General features: G+C 40.8%; 1 long non-coding RNA gene across 1 annotated transcript; it reads left to right on the forward strand.

Moving 5' to 3' along the window:
• Positions 1–317: 317 nt before the first annotated feature.
• On the forward strand, positions 318–6,092 carry LOC142657067 (uncharacterized). Its single transcript, XR_012849801.1, has 3 exons — positions 318–481; positions 5,765–5,843; positions 5,933–6,092. It is a non-coding gene; the product is annotated as an uncharacterized LOC142657067 (long non-coding RNA).
• The last annotated feature ends 327 nt before the right edge of the window (positions 6,093–6,419 follow it).

A 6,419-nucleotide genomic window follows, 5' to 3' on the forward strand; every position in this document is an offset into this window, starting at 1 on the left:
TCCTGAATGTAAACAGAAAAGCACCACGTGCTTTTCTGGTTACAAACATCCAAACGGAGTGTCAAATTAGAGATGAGCGCACCGAACTTCACCGGGTTCGGCAAAACTCGTTTTGACCGAAACCGGTAAAAAATGTTCGGGTACGCGACGTCAGGAGACAGTCTCTGTCCACGGTGCTGAAAGCGTTAAACTGGTTCAGCACCATGGACAGTGACTTCCGCTCCGAAAATCCATGAACCTGTAAAAAAAAAAAGACGTTCTGACTTACCGATAACTCCGGTCCGACCTCCCGGGATGACAGTTAAGTCCAAGTGACAGCTGCAGCCAATCACAGGCCAAGCACAGGCTGCAGCCAATCACAGGCTGCAGCGGTCTCATGGACTGCGGCGTCATCCTGGGAGGTGGGGCCGGATGACGAGAGAGGGACGCGTCACCAAGGCAACGGCCGGGAGACCGGACTGGAGGAAGCAGGCAGTTCATGGTAAGTTTGAACATCTTTTTTTATTCACAGGTTGGTGTATATTGTGATCGGCATTCACTGTCGAGGGTGCTGAAAGAGTTACTGCCGATCAGTTAGCTCTTTCAGCACCTTGGACAGTGACGGGCGTCGACTAGCCTCATCTCTATGATGGCGGCTGCGCGAAAATCACGCAGCCGCGCATCATACACGGATGACACACGGAGCTGCCAAGTGCCTTTTGCGCGCGCAAAACGCAGCGTTTTTTGCGCGCGCAAAACGCACACGCTCGTGTAAATGAGGCCTTATACTGAGAGTACAATTGTATCCAATCTACACAATCTTGTGAAATAAACAGGCTGCGCTCCATGCTACATTTTACTTTAACTTACACATTGTAGCAAACCAGGAGAGTAGCTATAGGGGGTGCAGAGGTAGAAGCCACTCCTGGGCTCTGTTTCCTGAAGTTTCGCATCTGGAGATAATACTATCAGGACAGACGACAGATTTGTGCTGCTGATTTATTTAGCTCCCAAAGGTTTGTCTTGACTGGATAAAATTGTAGCAAACTTTCAGTTATTACATCTCCACAGGTTTTTAGCCTGGGTGTAAACATAAATCTTCCCATTCACTGACAGTAAGCAGAGATCTTGAAAATGTAAAGAAACTCATACATAAAGTGTATTAAAAATTTGCAGAAACCCCTTTAATATTGTCGATATAACTCAAGTCAGTATATTTGTTATGAAGTAAGAACGTTGTCCTACAAATAACAAATAAACGGTTAAAATAATATTATGTGTTATACCTGCATTGGACATTTATGTGTTAATAAGCCAGACAGCAGGGGATATTACAGTGGTAATGAACCAGTCAGACCTAAAGTTCATTCACAGCAGAACACCATTATGCATTGAAGAGACACATGACATGAACAAAAGATCTGTCAACAGCAGCTTGTTGTTGGTTTCCAGTTAGAAGCCAGGGGTAGTGGAAACATATTACGAAGATGCTAGATTTTGCATTTGCTGACTATATAAATTAATGTTAATCAAGAGTGGGTTTTATCTAATTACAAACAACCCGCCACAGGTCTAACTAAAAAAACTGGTGCAAACAGTTGATTTTGCCAGATGAAGTTGCTGTTGGCTGGTCATTTTCCTTACATTAGCCACTACAGGGGAAATGGTGTATTACATCTGGCCAATCAAATGGACTGGTTTTGCCAAAACTGCTTGTTAGTGGCTCTCTGCTGTGGCTGATAGACGGGGGTTTAAAGCGGGGGCCCCTCTATGATGTCTAAATACCCTTATAGGGCATATGGAAATGGGTGGTCAAGATAAGACAACCCTTTAAAGGGGTGATCTCACCAAAATAACTCATCACCTATTCACAGGAGAAATGATAAATGTTTGATGACTGGGGGTTCTACCGATCCAGAGAACGGGGTCCGGAGTCCCCTTTATGAACGAAGCGGCAGGTCATACATGTTCACTGCCATTCCATTCATTCTCTATGGAACTGCCGGAGATAGTCAAGTACGGCGCTCGTATATATCCGGTAGTCCCATAGAAAAGTAATGGTGTGGCAGCGCATTTGCGTGATCTGCCACTCCGTACATACAGGAGACTCTGGATCAGTGGGGGTGCCAGCTATGGGACCACCAGCGATCAACCACTAATCATCTTTCTTGTGGATAGGTGATAAGTTGTTTTAGTGGGATAACCCCTTTAACCCTTTGTAAGGAAATTATTATAGACTGGAGAAGGCTGGTAGCCTCAGTCTACTACACGGTGCCCTTTATAACATCTTAACTTCTCAAATATCAGCAATTGTACTCAGAATGCGTCTCCCGGGATTCCTTCTGGTGTATACTGAGCGCACGGGTGACGTCGTGATTGTATTTTATTCATTTCCTCGAGGCTTCTTGTCACTAGAAGAGGTTATTTTTTATTCCAGGCACGCTTTCCTAATGCCTCACATGTGTAGTATAGGATCAAATAAATATGCGGCCCTTGCACATATTTATTTACATTGGGTGATTGGCACTGTAAAATATGTTTGTGTAATGGCTATAGAACATTAGTATGGCGCTCAATGGCTTGCCTTATGTAAATTGCCAATAAAAACAGTTAGATTCCAGTTTGCCCTCTGTACATAAGTGTGGGATGTGATTTATGTATATGGGAGTAATGTGGAGAAAAAATTGTTCTTTACGAATGCGAATGGACGGCAGAAACCAAGATAATAAGAGATTGGTTAATGAGGTTCAATGGAAATTTTGCTCTTTGAATGCAAAACGTTGGTTTAGGTAAATGACTATTTTTTTTGAACAGTAAATTTGATGTATTCTGTTGTGACGGTTTAGTTGAAACAATCGTTTTATAATGCAGGTTTCTAATCCACATAATATTTTGATACCTCACCAATTTAAAGATCTCTGTTTGCGATTAGTGCATGGAATCAATTTTGTTAATATTCAAAGATTTAAAACTTGCCTAAATTAATACTTTTCACAGCAGAGTGTTTGCTACAACTGCACCCAGTCTAAAATTTGCACCATACAGTCATGGATGCTATAAACTTTATTCTTACTATTACTATTATAACTATTATTATTATTATTATTTTTACTAATATTATTATCATTAATATTATTTGTACTATTATTATTACTTTTATTATTATTATTATTATTATTATTATTATTATTGCGTCTTTGCTATTTTTACCTCTGTACTAGAGGTATTTTAGTTTAAATGTATTGATGTCTCCTGATGAATTCATGCAGTTAATAAGGGAAAAGCAATGGAAATTATATATTTGTCACTGCAAAGAACATTTCTCCTTTTGCAGGACTCCGGTTATCCATGTTAAAAACATATGCCCCATTGATTTAAGGGTAAGGCCACATGGAGCGGCCCTGACACAGTCGCAACGTGGCTAACAACCGTGCCGGCATCATGTTCGGTGCGGCTGTCAAACAGCCTGTTAGTGGCCGCATGTTAACGCGGGTAAACCGTCCCTTTATCTGCAAAATTGTGCGGCCATGAATTAATACACCCTTTACGGCCGCACGATTTTGCAAATTACAACAATTGAAAAAAGCTGAACACTGCACTCGGCTATCTCTGGCGCTCCCATAGAGAATGAATGGAGCGCCAGTGCGCATGCGCGTGTCACCGGAATACCCCTTAATAAGGTATTTGACAGCCGCTCCTACATGGTGCCAGCTCGGTTGTTGGCCGAGTTGCGAACGTGTCAGGGCCGCTCCGTGTGGCCGTACCCTAAATGGGCACCTTGTAATAAAGTATTTCTACTACCCGGGGAGATGAGGAGAGGCCGGCTGATTTGCCCTGTGATAAAAGCTGATCACAGGTGATCCTGGGAGAAGGACTCGTTCATGTCTGTGGTCAACTCCTAATTGGGGGACCTGTGAAGAGAAGAGAGGTTGTCCAAAATGTATAATCCCTTTAAAGAGGACCTTTCATCTCTCCTGACGTGTGTTTTAGTAAATACTTGTATTCTCCATGAAATAACAATTCTGGAGCATCTATTCTTAGAGCTCTGCATTGTGCCGTTCCTCTGTTGTTCCTCCTAGAAATATATCAATACAATGATAACTGGGTGTCATCAGTTGGGGGTGTGTCCTTACCAAGACAGACAATGACCAATCAGTGCTGACAGAGTCAGACAAGGTAGGTACACGCCCCTTTGACAAGGGGAATGGTAACACCCAGCTGTCAATATATTAATAAATATTCAGGAGGAATAATAGAGTAACGGCACAACACAGAGTTATGAGAAAAGATGCTTCATAATTGTTATTTTTATTTTCTAGGGAATATAAGCATTTACTAAAACAGATATGACAGGAGAGGTGACAGGTCCAAACTGGCAATAAGCTGAGATCAGAGAAAGGGCAAGAAGGCTTGGCAGCCCTCAACCCGTACTTCCCTCGCTCTCTAAACCTGGCATATTAAAAATGTTTTTCTAAAAAAAACTTTTGAAAATAAAATAAAATATTTTTTTTGTCCCATGTATGGCCCAAATTTGAAATTACACCGGGGAGATCCAATAAGACTGAGGTGACTGCAACTACTGGGATGTATTTTCTGATCAGAAAAGTATGGAAAACTTTCAAAAATCAGTAGCTCTTCTTGAGACTGGAAGGCCAAGTACCCTTTTACTGACACGGATGAGATTGGGGGTGGTTGTCCTCCATAACCTTGTTCTTCCACAATTCCATAGGGAAACTAGTGTATTGCATTAATAAATCTCCTTCTATGTCTTCCACAGTCTACATTACATTCGAGACTGTGGTAGATACACTGGTAGTTATGTTGGGCCTGATGAAGGACAAGTTGAGCCCATAAGAAGCAGAAGAGTTAGGACTCATGCACACGACCGTAATGGTTTTTACTGTCCGCAAATACGGGTCCGCAAATGCGGATGCACATCCGTAGGCATTCGCAATTGTCAAAGCGAACATAGACTTCTATGGGTGAGTCCGTGTTGCAATTGTGGACAAGAATAGGACATGTTCTCTATTTTGCGGATCATTTCTATGGCCCGGACGCACATTGGTAAATCTACAGAAAGGTGTCCGTGGCCTGTAGAAATGAATGGGTCCGCAGTTTAATCCGTAATTACGGATCTAAACTATGGTCGTGTTCGCTGGAACAAATCAATTTCCAGATTTCTAGGGAGATGTAAACAGTGATCTAATACTTTTCTCTGAGTAACTCCTCCACTTTCATCTGCGCTGGATGAGGTCCAATGAGGTCCATTGGGTTTTGGGTACAAATCGAAAAAATTTATGTTTTTGCAATTACGCCCATCTAATCTGCTACCCCTCAAACTCTGCCGTGTGGGACTGCTGCTGTGGTTTACTTTATTATAGGCAAACCCCAATGTGTCCATCAAGTCCCACCTGGTATTTGTCTCCTGTTTTCCAAATTAATGATAGCAGTATGATAAATTATATCACTTCTGTTCTCCTCCGCTCCCCTAACATTGGGCTTTTTCCAGTAGCCTCTATTCTTTAAATTAAGTGTCAGATTGCGTTTGGCAAGATTCCCGCATATTCTAACCATTCGTATCATTGCCTCGGGTCATTTAATATTTACAGATTCTCCAGGACGCCCATTTTAAACATGAATCTCTCCGTTGGATTTATTATTATTTTTTTAAACCACTTTCATTCTGAAGTAGATAAACCGCAAAATCACAGTGGAAATGTTTTTTTATGTCTGTTTAAAAGAATATATTTTACCATAGGCAGCTTTTTAAACATTATTTGTGCAGGGTCTTATATGAAAGCCAGATGTTCCTGCTCCAGAGGTACCGGCTTGGAGAGGTCATAACGCAATCAATGACTCTGCAGGTATATACAATATAACATGTGAGCATTTCTCTACCCACCAGATGTGTATGTAAATAGCAAGTCATTGACTAGTTTTTCTATTGCTGCAGGCTGTTTGGACGGATTCCACCCGAAAGCAAAACATATTAAGAGTGAAGTGTAAAAAAATACATAGAAACAAGGGTATAATGTAATGTAAAAGGCCTGATAAATCTATACATGCTCTTTCTCTGAATGATCTTTTCTGGAACCAAACCAGGAATAAAGTCAACATGGAATTGTGGAATATTTGTACTGGAATAACTTCTCTATGTAATGGTGGTTGGAAAGAATCAGCAGCACTTTACCAAAACTATCAAAATTCAGATAGATAGATAGATAGATAGATAGATAGATAGATAGATAGATAGATAGATAGATAGATAGATAGATAGATAGATAGATAGATAGATAGATAGATAGATAGATAGATAGATAGATAGATAGATAGATAGATATGAGATAGATAGATATGAGATAGATAGATAGATAGATAGATAGATAGATAGATAGATAGATAGATAGATAGATAGATAGATAGATAGATAGATAGATAGA

The sequence above is a fragment of the Rhinoderma darwinii genome, chromosome 7 (assembly GCF_050947455.1).
Source record: "Rhinoderma darwinii isolate aRhiDar2 chromosome 7, aRhiDar2.hap1, whole genome shotgun sequence".
Classification (NCBI taxonomy): Eukaryota; Metazoa; Chordata; class Amphibia; order Anura; family Rhinodermatidae; genus Rhinoderma; species Rhinoderma darwinii.